Here is a 15,906-nt window from a genome sequence, read left to right as displayed (position 1 = left end):
CTTGAAGTCTCACACCCATCACTCCTGACTTTACTGGCATTCAGTACCAATTCACTGATTAAAACCTTGGTGTCTCACACAGATTCCTTCATGCCCTTAGGTCTGTCCTGAATCTCTGGCTAAAAAAGTAGTTGCATATCCTGGTTTTCTGGAATGCACTGATGGTGCACAACTTTGTGGAGGGAGCTGAGGAATGAGACTTAGTGGATTGCTCTATAAAAAGGCAGCAGCCAACACTGACTTGATAGGCTGAAGGCCTCCCTTCAGTGCCATAACAATCTATTCTCATGTTCTTTAAGGTCCTTTCAAAATTAAGTTGACATAGCTAACACAATATCACACCCTTTTGTAAATAACTCCTTGTATTCAAATTTTAATGTGGAACAAGCTGTAAAGAACCATCCATTTTCTGTTACCCATTTCCCTCCTCCTCAGACCAATTAACTAATGAAAAACTGGGAGCAGTATCATTCATCCTGCATGCATTTAGCCTGAGTTACTTTTTTTTTGCCAAAATATAAACTGAAGACTGCACATTGAATTTAAGATTGTGCTGTACTTATGTCCAAGTCAATCAATAGTAAATTAAATTAAATTGTGCTAACTTCTACCTTAAAAACCAGAGATTTAGACACTTGACCTGATTGAAAAAGAGCAGTAAGTGTTGCCGTTAACCCAGGGCCAAATTATAGAAATTAATATATTTACCAGAGGAATCCTAGTACAATTTTTATAATTCACATTCTAATTTTTTTAAAGAATACTACTGGTTCTTTAAATGTAACCCAAATAAAGGTGTGCTGCATAACAAGGATACAATGAAAAAGAGAAATGAAACTGAAATAATCTTAAAAGAGAAGTATGATTAGAGATTAAATAGGTGAAACATGCCTTTCAAGGATAAAAACATTGAATTTGACCACAAAAGAGACAATAGCACCATTGAAATTCTTTTCTGTCACGCAAGTTCAGATTTCTGGTATGCAAGCTCAAATTATTTTCACCATCTGTCTGTGGATCATGGTGTGTGAGGAGGTTTTACAGAATATCGGGTCAGTTGAGGTGTTGCTTCTCCAATAGATCATTAGTGTTGCCAAGGTGCCATCCTAGGGGAAGTGCCAGTGGTTCCAAGGAAGATGAATCTTCGTTCATTCATTCTTCCACTTCTGTCTTACTGTTACCCGTCAACCAACCAGGCCATGTTGCTGCCACTGTTGGCTCTTTTAGAAGCAAGCTTTTCAAGGTCATTCCCTAAGGTTACCTACATTTTCCCCATGGTTGGCAGCCTTCAACCAGCCATTCTATGGTCATTGGGTCATTGATAAGATAAGACATCTTTATTAGTCACATGTACATCAAAACACACAGTAAAATGCATCTTTTTTGCGTAGAGTGTTCTGGGGGCAGCCAGCAAGTGTCACCACGCTTCCAGTGCCAACATAGCATGCCCGCAACTTCCTAACCCGTACGTCTTTGGAACGTGAGAGGAAACCAGAGCACTCGGAGGAAACCCACACAGTCACAGGGAGAACGTACAAACTCCTTACAGACAGTGGCCAGAATTGAACTCTGGTTGCTGGTGCTGTAATAGCGTTATCTAACCGCTACACTACCGTGCCTAGGAGGACTAGGACAGAAAGGAGCAAAGGGAAGACTGTTACCAAGGGGATACACAAGGGTGATTGGTTCACTTTTATATATGTTTTTTGTAGCAGCTTTTAGACTTATAGAATCATTGTCAGAGAGAGATACAGAACAGAAACAGATCCTTTGACCCATCAAGTCAAGGCCAACTATCAACCACTCATTTATACTAATCTTACATTAATCCCTTTTTTATATACTTTGCACATTCTCATTAAATCCCCCCAGATTCAACCACTCAGCTATCCATCTACACACTAGGTACATTTTACAGTGGCCAATTAATCTACCAACCTGCATGTCTTTGGGATATGAGAATAAATTGGAGCACCCCAGAGGAAACAGACAAGGTCACAGGGAGAGTGAGCAAACTCCAGACAGACAGTACCCGAGGTCAGGTTTGAACCCCAGTCTTCGGCACTGTGAGACAGTTGTTCTACTAGCTGAGCCACTGTGCTGCTCCTCCAGATTTGTGTCTGAAACTATGGCAAATCCTGGAGGCCAGATGTAGGCTCACCCACCTCTTATTCCATCCCTAGACTCATCACTGTGTCATGCTGCATTCTGAAACCTGCTGAACTGAGAGGCTGGATGCACTTTGTATCTGGCCCCTCAGCTCAATGCCAGCAACAGCAGCTGCACCTAGTGCAGTTCCATTCTGGTTAAGTGAATACCATGACCACCAGTAACAGAAAGAAAGGTTATGAAACCATTGGTAACAGAGAAATTGGATATGATTACTGATATCATGGATGAGTTCACCTGAAACAGCCCAGAAGAAAGGTTCAAATTCCCTCCTCCTTTCCCCTTCCTCCTCCTCCTCCACATCCTCCTTCCCACCAATTCATATTCCTATTCCACAGCTTCTTGCCTTACAATGGCAACGTTTTGCAGCTTGCAGCAGAAGACCAAAGATCTTGACACTTGCGGAGCTACTTTGGACTGCTGCAGACAGCAGAAGCAATAAGTCAGAACCCACAGATGATTAGCCAGCACTCCCAGAGAGAACCATCTGCAACACACACCTCAGCACATTCCAGATTTGCGTGTGGGAAACCATGGCACACTCTGAGGGCCAGATGTAGGCTCATCTACCTCTCACTCCATCCCTAGATTCATCACTGAGTCAAGGTGTGTTCTGAAACCAGCTGAACTGGAGACTGAATAAACCTTGCATCTGGCTTAATGCCAGCCACAGCAGGTGCACCTAGTACAGTCCCGAAAGCTGTCAGACGACCATCAGGACAGGCTGTGTGTGGGACCTCACTTCTGCCACTTGCAGCCTAGTTGCTGCTGGCAGCTCACTCCACCTCCCAGTACATCCCCACCAGTGAATCTGACAGGACATTCGGAGCTGTTCACTCACAAAAGGTTAATGTAGTAGTGGGGCTAGCACACAGGCTAGGCCAGGTCCAGCATGATATAGCCTGGCCATGTGTGCTAACCCCACTGCTACATTAACCTTTTGTGAGGAAGTGAGCCACTGGATACCATGGTTTCTCCCCATTGCCAGTCACTTCAACTCCCCCTCCCACACTATCACAGATGTGTCAGTCCTCGGCCTCCTCCACTGGCAGGAGAATTACAAGCGCAAACTGGAGGAACAGCACCTCATTTTCCGTCTTGGAACCTTGCAGCCCAACGGCATGAACATTGAATTCTCCCATTTTAAGTAATTCCCACACCCCTTCCCCACAACACCCACCCTCCACTATGCTTTTTCTCCCTTTCCCTTTCCTAGCTTATCTCTCTTTTCTCTACCTCATATTTTTCCTTTCTCTCCTTACTTTTGACCCACCCCGTGGTGGATCTGCTCTCCCCACCTCTCCCACACCTGCCTATCGTTATCTCTTACCTGCATCTATCTATCACCATCTTGTGCCCACCCTGCCTCCCCTCTTTTGTCCACCTATCACTCCTCTGCTTTTCGCTCTTATATGTTGGGCTTCCCCTTTTCCTACCTTTGGTCCTGAAGAAGGGTCCTGACCCGAAACATTGACCACCTGCTTTTCTCCACAGACGCTGCCTGGCCTGCTGACTTCGTCCAGCATCATAGTGTTTTTCACCTAGACTTTAACCTGCTTTTGCAGCCACTGTACTTATGTGGCTTGTCCAGTTGAGTTTCTAGTCAATACGTTGATGTTGGGGACTCACCAATGCTAATGCATAAATATCAAGGGTAATAGAGATGGTCATTGCCTGGCACTTCTGTGGCGCAAATGCTATTCGCCACTTACCAGTCTGTGCCTGAATGTTGCCTAGGACTTACTGCATACAGGCATGGGTTGCTTCATTTGCTCAGGAACTCCAAATGAAATTGAACATTGTGCAATGATCAGTCAAACATCTCAACTTCTCATCTAAGGCTGGAAGGAAGGTATTGATGAAGCAGGTATGGCTCCAACCATTGGATTGTTTTCCTCCTCATCACTTTCTTAAATGGATGAAATTTTATTCTGAAACTATGCCCCTAGATGTAGATTGTCCCATGCCAGAAAATGTCCTCCCAACATCTACCCTATCATGTCCCCTCAGAATGTTTTTTATATAATTGGGATGTCCATTGTCTCCATTGTCTCCATTGTCTCCATTGATTCAAGGTTGGTCTTCCAGTTGGAAGAGAAGTTAAGGGCATGCCAAGCTATGACATCACAAACTGTGGTCATAAGCACTACTGCTGCTGCTGCTGCTAGCCGATTGTATATAATGGATATAGGGTTTGGGTTAGACCATTCGTCGTTAGTCCATCTCACTTGGCATAATAATAAAGCCATATTTAGAAAATTGAAGAAAATTGAGAATTGAGGGTTGTGGTTTTGGCTTAGGAATTTCTTTAAAAACATCTTTCTTCATGCAAGACATCTTTTGACAATTTGCCAATGAAGCGATGTTAGGGAGGCTTCCCACCCAAACTCCCTCCATAAGAATAGCTATCATGCTTTCCTGTAATGACCCCATTGTGAACCCCATCTGTTTGCCAGAAATGTGGCTCATTGGATTGAAAAGGATCAGGGCAAGAGTAAGTGCCCGCCACAATTTCCCTGTCTTTCCATTCACTTACCACCCCTGAGAATCAATGCCATTGTGCAATGCCTCACAGGCAGGAAGAGACTCGGGAAGGTGGAAGGTCACACAGGAATGCAGTCTTGCAAGGCTATTTTGCTGGCAGTCACTTCCTCTGCTTTGAAGCTGCAAGCTCGGGTATATTTTGTGAAACTTACTGAGAGTTTGAAGGGAACTCTACATAGTTAAATAAAAGATTTCCTTCTGGGGATTTCATTGTTCCTGTGCCTTTGAAGAAGTGGATGAATAGGACACATAGAAGGAACATATAGCTATTGCAAAAAGCATGCATGTAGACAACAGCAGAATGCCAAGCATTAGCAGCATACTCTGCACATGACAGAAACTTGTTAGATCCTAAAAGGGCATGACATGGTAGATGATGAGATGTTTCCACAGGTGGGAGAGCCTTGAACGAAGGAACATCGCTACAAGATAAGAGGGTGGTAATTTGAAGCTAAAGTGCATGAGAATTTCTTTTTGCAGATAGTTATGAACCCGAGACCACTGGAGGTATTCAAGGAGGAAGTAGATAAATCTTTGAAAGATCAGAGAATGGAGCGCTATGTGGAACAGGCACATAAGAGGAATTGAGGCCCGGGGAAGAATTAGCTGTGATTATATTGAATAGCAGGAAAGGCTTGAGTGGCCAAGTGGCCTACTTCCACTCCTATTTTCTTTTGATCTGTGTCCCCTGTAAGTTAGTAAGCAAATGAACAATAAGTGTGATGTTAGCAACAAATCAATTGTTGATATTTCTTTTTGTTGCTTGCAGCTTCATCACACACATAGATTTAATCACGGTTTCAAATGTTTGCCATGGTTGTTTTATATCATCTCCTGTAGTTTGAAAGCCACTGTATGAAGCTCATGTATTATCTAAGTTTTTCTCATCCATTTAGAACAAGTCGGGTTCAAATCTATTTCAGTGTCTGTACGAATATTCTTGGCAGACAGTATTCTTGCTGTGAATCATGTAGCCATACCTCATATTCATATTTTCAGATATGATTCAGTTACATTCAGGCCAGCAATTTCATCTCTAGACACTCTTGCCTTATCTGCAGAGGAGGAGTATGACTTAGATGATTCAAATCACTTGAAGTGAATTAGCCCACACCAATAACCAGGAAAATCATTAGGAAATGCCGTTTATTCCAGCAGGGGGCTATCTTACAAAGGATTTCAATGATGGAAGAGCTATTTAATATATATGAAGGCAAATGTTAACCAAAGGAATTAATAAGTAATTATACTAACATTTTACCCTTACAGTGCAGGGCTGCAGGTGCATGGCCTGAAGACATTGTGTATAGACACCTAAAAACAAGACTGCATAATGTATTATTTTTTCTGCTACATGAATCAAATTTCTATAAAAATTAAAATGTGAATAATAATTGTTGACTTACAGCATAGATCAAAAAGTATGCAATTATCATTCTGGTTACAATGAGGACCCTGTATTTATTTGGTTCCATCCGGAGAAGTACAACATATATCTGGGTGCTGTTCCTGGATTTTCATTCACACTGGAATGCCCATGCAGTCTGTAGATCATGCCTGCAGATAAGACCCTTATACATCCCTAGCGGTTAGCGTAACGTTTTACAGTGCCAGCGACCCATTACGGCCACTGTCTGTAAGGAGTTTGTACGTTCTCCCCATGTCTGTTTCCTCCGGGTGCTCTGGTTTCCTCCCACATTCCAAAGACGTATGGGTTAGGAAGTTGTGGGCGTGCTATGTTGGTGCCAGAAATGTGGCGACACTTGCGGGATGTCCCCAGAACACTACGCAAAAGATGTATTTCACAATGTGTTTCAATGTACATGTGACTAATAAAGATATCATATCTCAACACTCACCCAACCCAATCCAGTCCCCACCCTCATTCTAACATCTTTCTGATTCTTGAGAGTACCCATCCCACTACCAACCCCTGATCCTTTCATCTGATAATTCCCAGAACTCTCAGCTCTGGACTTATCTAATTTCCTTCGAATGTTTGCACTGATGTATTGTGCAAAGAAGACCTTAATTCATGTTGGGCTGAATCACTAGTGCCAACACTAATTTTCAGCATAAATACAGGGGAATTCCAGCAATATTGGCCCCACTACTAGACCACACATGGACTTCAGCAGCAGGGCAAGCTGAGGGGCTTGGTGTTCTGTATCCATCAATAGGCAGGCAACTGCTCTGCCCAAGACTGCAAGAAATTGTGGTGAATTGTGAACACAGCCCAGTCCATCACACAAACCAACTTCTCCATCAACTCTGTCTACAGTTCCTGCTGTCTCGGAAAAGCAGCTAACGTTATCAAGGACCCCTCCCACCCCAAGTCATTCTCTCGTTTCCCCTCTCCCATTAGGCAGAAGATACAAAAGCCTGAGAGCACAAACCACCAGACTGAAGGACAGCTTCTATCCCACTGTCATCCGTCTCTTGAATAGACCTCTCATATGCTAAAAGTTGAACACATGAACTTTTGATCTCCTGATCTACCTTGGCGTGGCCCTTGCACTTTATTTGTCTACCTGCACTGCACTTTCCCTGTAACTGCAACACTATATTCTGCATTCTTTTGTTTTACTACCTTGATGTAATTATGTCTGGATGGCATGCAAAACAGAAGTTATTCACTGTATCTCGGTACATGTGACAACAATAAACCAATACCAACATGTCCAGTCTCCTGTGTTTGACAGTTCATAAATGGAAGTTCTGGCCTTGCTTCTATTTAAATAAGAAATGCCAGCAATTCTGTTTAGAACCATCAATATAGCATTTACCAGTAAAACCTGGGCCTATGTTAGTCTTTCCTTGAATGCGTGAATGTTACAAATGACTTTGCAGTGTTATTTGAATGGAAAGCCAATTGCTTCATGACAGTTGGAATACGGTGAAGGCTAAGGAGGTGCTGACTGAGGGACAATCTTTCAACATCGGTGATAGCAGTGCAGTCAGAATATTGACAATATTTCTGACATTATCAGGTTTACATCAGATATAGAATTTTAATGACAATGAAATGAATTGGAATTGGTTAGTATGAGAAATGGTATCCTCAGAAGATGTTAAATAGATTGATAGTTTCTGAAAAGCTGCATGTACATCTGGCTGGCAGATGAGACAGGAGCTCACTGTAAAAAGAGGGATTGTAGTGTATTGGCTAATATAACAGACTACATATGTACAGCTTGAACAGAGTCCTCAGCTGTGTTTCCCTTCAGTTTTGAAATCCTATTTAATAGCTCACATGGGATTTCTGAGTGTAATCAGTTCAGTGAAACAGGCATGGTTAGATGACATGGGCAAAGAGACATTCATTGAGTGTTGCCAATACACAATATTGAGATCAGTGGTTTTATTTCACTTACAATCTCCCTTTTTTTCATATTTCTCTGCTCTGACAGCATTTAGAAACTAAAGCAAATTGCTTTTATTAACTTCCTTTTTTTAAAATTTTCAACAGCAAGTAACACAATTATCCCTCCCTTCTGAAGACAATGATTATAGAAAGAATGAAGAAAAATGAGAATATTTCCTTTCCAACTGTATTTAAGCTAAAAACCATTTTTATTTGCTCAGTGGAGATGCTGTGGGACATTGATTGTTGCTTTATGGTAGGAAGACTAAGAGGAAATAACAAGATTATGGGGCTTTTCACTCACTGAGGCATAAGAGCCATGCTTTTATTATTTTCAATAATATCTCTATGTCTAGTTTGCACCTATGGCAATAAAGAGGGAATAAAAAATACTTCTACAATTAAAAGCAGTCCAGATCCTCTGTAAAGATTGCTCCTACTGCTTTACTGCCTGCATAAACCTGTGTGGACATTGTCATACTTGTTTGACTGCTAATGTCCTGACTGTTGGAAGCCTGCCTCTCAGTCAAAGAGTTCTAATCTTGGTGAACTTTCCCAACCATTTGGGGAAGGTTCCAATCCCAGGAAGGTCTTCATTTGTCTTTAATGTGGATTGGACTGCTTGTGATCTTTCTCTGTTTTCCATGTTGTTTTTTGTGAATTTGGCCAATTTCCCAACCAATTAGTGATTCAGTTAGACTCCTTCAAAGGTGAAATATTACACTTATATTTAGTAGTTCACATCCTTCTTAATGTTTAGGTAATCCAGTGGTAGTGGAGATACATCAAAGTCCATCACTCTCTAGCAGGGATATTGATCTTGCATACAGTCAAGAGGCTGACCCTAACTGGGCAATGTAGTTATGTTGCCTTCCAATTCAAAGGGCATTAACCTAAGGAAGTCTGAATGTATGAAAGCACTTACCCTGTTATCTAGTATCATAGTTGAAACAAGCCCAAGACCCCCTTTGAGAAACAGTAAAGTTCGATGAACTTCGATGCTGGATTCAAACTGATGACCTTGTGATTATCAAACCCATTGCTTTACTGTTACTGGATAGCAGCCAAGTTAACTTTTCATAAATAAATTTAAAAAGTCACAAAGGAAAGTGGTACCGATGAGAGAGTGGCAATAAATCAGATTTATAATTCTCTTTAGTTGCTGCCAAATCCCTTTAATATTTTGCACAGTTCCCACTTAGTCATCTATTTGTAAATTCACTTCCAAGTTCGTCACTGATTGTATCCATAATCCTCAAGTGGATATTCAATGGACGTCATGTAACTGACTGCTCAGTTCTGAAGATCACTGCTCAGTATATTGCTGCTAAAATCACTGGGGGCTGCTGTTCGAAGTATGCCAGTGCCTAGAGGGCTTGAACAACAAAAGGTGAGTCACAGCTCTCAAGTATAAATGGCAATTTAATGATTTCTTGACCAATTATGGAAAATCTGAGTTCAGTTTTGATTTATCACAGAAGTTTTCCCATAGGCATGAAGGAAAAAGACCATGTCTTTAATCTATAGCGCATGCTCAGTGGTAGAACGCAGCGTGGGAATATGTAAGCTCATTTCATGGCAGCAAGTAGTTGGCTGAGTAAAATTGAATTACATGATGATTTGAAACATCCTGGACAGTCCAATTTAACTAAAGTAATCCCTGTATAAAAACAAGCATTTCCAGAGTCTGCACTCTCATGGTGTTGGTCAGACGTGGGGAGGAGAGACTATGTACCAGCCACCCAATAGGGTGATCTATTATACAAGACCAGAGTCTGTGGGTCTGGATAAGAGATGCCTTAAAGCATTAGCAACACAGTTGCACTTCTTATAGTAATCCAGCATTTTCATAGTCACTATTATTGGTGCTTGCTTTTAATTCCACAGTTTAATTATTTACTTGATTAAACCACAATGATGAGATTTGAATTCACATCATCAGATCCTCAGTCCATGCTTTCAGATTGCAAGAACACTGACTTAATTACAATGTTATCATACTCTACTAATGATGTTAATTTCAGCCAGCTGTAAAGCAATAGGAGTTTCACCTGTTTTGAACACTAGAGTTGAGCAAAACCTATTGTCTTTTGCTTGCGATGCCTCTGTTCACCATTTAGTTTAACATAAACCATATCTCTCCAGAGCCCAGTCACTGATTCCTTTTTTGTAAATGCTGCTCTTTACTGCAAAAAAAATCAGAACTAGGAAACAGGGAAAGGAGTAGGCCATTGTGGGTTAAATTATGAAATGATGGCTAATCAAATACTTGGATTTATCTCCTTTTTTTTCTGACCATCCCAAAACTCTCCATTCCCCCGAGGAACAGAAATCTTAAATCCCAGCTCTCTGGGGTTGATAATTCCAAAGATTCATAAAGTGTCTGAGAGAAAAAAAATTCCTTTCCATCTCGCTTAAGTAGCTGGCTCCCTAATATGAGGCTCTGTCCTTAACTTTAGTCTCCCCCATTAGGGGAAACAGAGTTTTTCATGTTGCAATATCCACCTTTTCATTGGTCGCTAACATCATGATTACTTAAATGGAAATAAAGACTTCGCTATGCAACAGGCTTGAGAAGTGTTCCACATTCATAAGCGGATCTTTGGTTAAGAATTAAAAGCTTATAAGTTATTGTCCTCTAACATTAGTATTGTTAAGGCCTCTGTGCTGATTTAAAGTACAGCCAAACTTTGACACCCATTTTCTGCAGGACCTTATAAAGATTTAGCTGTTTGCTCCAATTAAACTCTGTAAGTCTATAACCAGAAGCACTGCCTTAGCGTACAAGTGCTACAAGTGAAGAATGGCTAGGTTATACTGTGAGAAAATATTGACCTCAAACCTCAGTGATGCAAGGTTTAATTCATGCCAGAGATCAGATGCAGATTGTAGTCACCTTTGGGGATGGATTGTTTTTATTCCAGTAAAACAGATTAAGCAGAAGGCCTTGCAGTGTTAGCCTGATGACCCTGATACAAAAAGGGCAGAATCTTCTGGCTAACCAGGAGTCTGCATAACCAAGTGGTTGTGTAAGAAACTTCTGGCTGTGTCCCCAAATTCTAGAGTGTTTGGAATGAGAGAAGTTTAGACGTCTGAAATAGTAAAAATGGTTTGGAAGAAATGCTGAGAAAAATTTGATTCACTGCCTAATTTGTGTTGTTTCTAAGTAAGTAGGTTAAATCCTACAATTTATTGGGACACTGGAATTCTGAGAGCAATCCCAAACATTCTGAATCCAATATAGAAACATAATACATTTGTTGAGGAAAACAAAATAGTTCATTGCTATGGGTTTCTTCCGAAAATTAATGACATAATTGTGGTTCTTTATGGCTTATAGAAATAGTACATTTCACATCTCTCAGCATGTAACAATTCACTTGTTATAGCGATCCTGCAGATAGTATTTCAAATAACTGAGCCAATGGCAAATGTAATTTAACAAAGACAATATGCAAGAAAATCAACTGGAAACATCTGTAAAGGTCTGAATAAAAATGGCATATAATTATATTAAGAGCTTCCATATGACAAATACATAGGATTAAAGCAAAATTCTCAAGAAATATGACAAGCATAAAAATTTTGCTTTATGTAAGATTTAAATTGTAGAATCACAGCATCATAATGACAAAGAAATTATATTTAAACTAATTAAGTCTATTTTACAGTGGTTTAAAATAAAAATAAAATAACGTACCATAAATTACTTTAGCATTGCGGGTATCACTTTTAAGTGTATATTAGAAGAGGGAGTGATCATAGTCAAACAAATACTGTTAATACCCCAACAGTGGGACATTAGAACAGTCTCAGCATATGTTTTTCTCTGAATGCCAACATATACAGCTCAGATTCTGAATCTCTTCCAACATTCTCACCAATAATCTCATTTTAAAAGAAACAAATGAAAACAACAAAAAAAATGAAAATATATTGCTGGTACCACTTAATAGAGAAACCCAGGGAGGAGAAAATGAAGAGGTTGGTCAAATAGCCTCCTTTTGAATTTCTATGATTTCCCACCTTCTCCTGTCGAGCCACATAACTAAAATCCTCATCCCTAGAATTATTTTAGAAAATTTCTTCTGCACCCTCTCTGAACTAAAGTCCCAGATTCCAATACTCCAATTGTGAACAAACCAGTGAGTTAGAACAATTCATCATGACTTCCCTGCTGTCATGCTCAGTGCCTTCTGCTCTGCTTATGCGGGCTGGCCTATGTATGCTAAAAATAGAAAATGCTGGAAATACTCAGCAGGTTAGATGGTTATCTCTGTTTCAGGTCAAAGACTCTTCATCAGAACTGTTCTGATGAAGAGTTTTCGATCTGAGTTCCCATGAAGGATCTTCAACCTGAAACATTAGCTGTGTTTTTCTTCCCACAGGTGTGGTCTGACCTGCTGAGTATTTCCAGCATTTTCTGCTTTTATTTTAGATGTCCAGCAAATGCTGTTTTTAAGTTACTTTCACTACCTGATGTCTGATCCCATTTACTTAACTGCATAGTAAACTACTCAATTTAAGAACCAGTGATAATGTCCTTAATACCAATGTCCACATCGCATGAGTGAAGTTAAAAAAAAGAGTAACAATCCAGATAAGAGTATGTGATCACAAATTCAGATAAGGAAATAAAATTAACATTTGTTAAAAAACAGCTACCACTTACTAATTCTGACTATGAAACAAGCAGGTATTTATAACCTGAGAGCAGAGTGAAGACCACATTTCCAGTGGCTATCAAATGATCTTCTAAGCTGGAGCTGGAAGTTTTTGCAACATCACATAATTGGTCACCAATCAGAACAATGGCTAGAGGCACAATACATCACCCATTTGAGAGATACACATTGGCTTTAAGTTGTATAAGTCAGCAATAAAGTTGTGCAACCCACTTACAGTAATCGGCCCCTTGTTGAACCCAGCAGCCCCCGAGCAGCAAAGTTAGTGAGAATCAAAAAAAAATTGTAGATGCTGGAAATCCAAAATAAAAATAGAAAATGCTGGAAAACGCTCAGCAGGTTAGGCAGCACCTGTGGGGAGAACTATTTCAGGTCATCAGAACTGGGAAAGTGAGAAAACAAATTATGTTTTGAGTTACACAGAAGTTGAGGGTGGGGGGGGGGGGGAGTTGGGGGGAGGGGGCGAGAATTGTTAACAGGAATCAAGTCCAAGATTTGTCATGTCAAACCTTCCATCCCTGGAAAACTGAGCAATGTAAAGCCACAAAGTCATCTCCTTTGTGGTAATACCACAGGTGATTCTTGAGACCATATTTCTCATTCAGAGTGTCTGGCTATTGACATAAATGAGATTTGATGCCTCTGTCAAGAATTCATTTTTTTAAATACTCGAAAATGTTTCAAGACTTCACCCTGTAACAGAACCTAACATGTTGTTGCATTTTTAACTGTTTAAAAATGTAGCTGGCAGATCTAGACCATTCACTTCTGTCATAAACACCAGCTCCAGTATGATTGTTTCCCACCCAGCTTCCTGCTGCATCAATTTCAATTTCACTGTACATGTTGCAACAACTTCAGGGTCATAATTCCATTTCTGTTCTTGCATCAGCTTTGGCTCAGCGGTAGCACTCTTACCTCTAAGTCATTAAACTGTGGGTCCAAATCCTGCACCAGGGATTTGAATACACATTCACATGCTGAGGGAATGCTGGAATCTTAAAGTGCTATCTTTAAGATGAGGTGTTAAACTAAGGTCCATATCAGTCCCCTTAGGTGTATGTAAAATATTCCATCGATTATTCCAAAACCAAGCAGGGAAGCTTTTCCAAGTAACCTGGCCAATAGTTATCCCTTAGCCAATACAACTATAGATGGATGATTTAGTCATCATCCTTTTGCTATTTGTGGGAGCTTACTGTGCATACATTATTTGCTATGCTTCTTACATTACAACAGTGACTACACTGCAGAAGTACTTCATTTGCAGTAATGTGTTTTAGGATTACTTGAGATTATAAATGCAAGCCTTTCTTTCTTCGCATCACTCTGTCTTGCTAAATATTGGCTGCTGTCCTGGTGCACATTCTGGGTGCTAAATTAGAGAGCCTCAAAAACAGACAAAGGCATTATGATGCACAAATTAAGTGCAAATCAGGCAGTACCTAAACTCCATGCTGTCTGGTATCTTACATGATTGCTCTGTATAACAGCTTGTCTGCCTTATCAGTCTCAGTAACCTGTTTGTTATTGCCAAATGCAGAAAATTGAATAAAATAACAGTAATTTGGGTAATTTGTTTTTAATTTGAAGGGAAGGGATTCAAGAAGAAAGTGAACTGTGAAAAGCGAAAGACGATAGGAATCCAGACTCAGGGCATCAATCCAAGAATCATAGAACATTTACCACACAGAGAGTCCATTCAACCCATTGTGTCTATGCCAGCAAAAAAGAGCTAACCAGCCTAATTCCTCCTTCCAGTCCTCCATCCTTAGTCTCATTGGCCATGGCTCTTCAAGTATGCATTCAATATTGTTTAAATATGATATGGATTTCTGCCTCTACCATTCTTTCAGGCAGTGATTCAAGTCCTTTCTACCTTTAGGTTAGCAAAGATTTGCTTATCTCCCCTCTAATCCTTCTATCCATTAACTTAAATTTCATCTGCCTGATTTTTGACCTTTCTGCCAAGGAAAATAGGAATTTAATATTCACTTTGTCTAGGTCTGTCTTAATATTCTCAACTAGTTTCTCCTCAGTCTTCTCTGTTCCAGCCCAACCAATCCTCCTTCAGAGCTGCAATTTTCCAGTCCTGGAAATATCCTGGTAAATCTCCTCGGCATCCTTTCCAGTCCAATCACATCTCTGCCTAACTGACCGGAACCATCTATATGCCTGTTATATACATACAACTGAATCATTAATTATGTCACAAAAATCAAACAAGCAAGTACTAGAGTCACAAATTCTTCAAATGACTGATGAGTCAGGTCTCATGTGGACAAAAAATTGAGATGGTTGATAGATGGAAACAATGAGAGCACAGGAGAAGTTGTCAGAGTATCCAGAGGCTAGGAAAATTTCCTAAGGGTTTGACAGCTTCCGGAGTGGAAGTTGCTGATATCGGATTAGGTGCCTTGAGGACTGCATTGAACAACATACTTGCACAGAACATCAATGACCTCATATACAACACTAACAACTTCTATCTACGTGGTGGATTTAATGTAGCAAAAACATACAAAAGGGTTTCACAGGAGTAATATCAAACAAAAATTGACATGGAGTGCAGAAATCTCAAAGTTGCTGGCCAAATAAGACTGCTGCTTCTGCTGCTGCTAGACTCTGCATGGGAGTCCAAGAATGGAGCAGGGGCTTGCTGGAATTTCCCTGCATTTAGAGAAGGCACTCTATTTTAGGATCATGCACCAGATTAGACTTCAAGCAGGATCCACAAGTCCATTTCTTTAAACTGAGGTGCACTTCAACAGTTCTGAGAAAGAAAGGAACAAGTATGGTAATTGATTTTATTATTTGCGTTTGAAATATTGATTTTAATTACTTTAAATTGTTTTAAGCGATTTGGAGTGTTTTTAATTTAGAAAAAAATCTGACAACATTCATTGTTAGATTATTTATTTCATTTTAATGGCTTTTTAATGTTCTGAACATCAAGCATGTTCAGTTTGGTTGGGGTCCAAAACGGATGACAAATTAGATGTTTATTGCAAACTGTATCCAATTGTCCTTCAGTTCATTCATCAATCAATTGGCTACTGTTGCATCTTGTGGCTTGGCAAATTGAATTTCATAGTAAAAGAAAATTTTTAAAAAACTTCGGATGCTGGAAATCTGAAACAAAAA

The sequence above is a fragment of the Pristis pectinata genome, chromosome 5 (assembly GCF_009764475.1).
Source record: "Pristis pectinata isolate sPriPec2 chromosome 5, sPriPec2.1.pri, whole genome shotgun sequence".
Taxonomy (NCBI): domain Eukaryota; kingdom Metazoa; phylum Chordata; class Chondrichthyes; order Rhinopristiformes; family Pristidae; genus Pristis; species Pristis pectinata.
Note: the sequence above shows the minus strand (reverse complement) of the source record.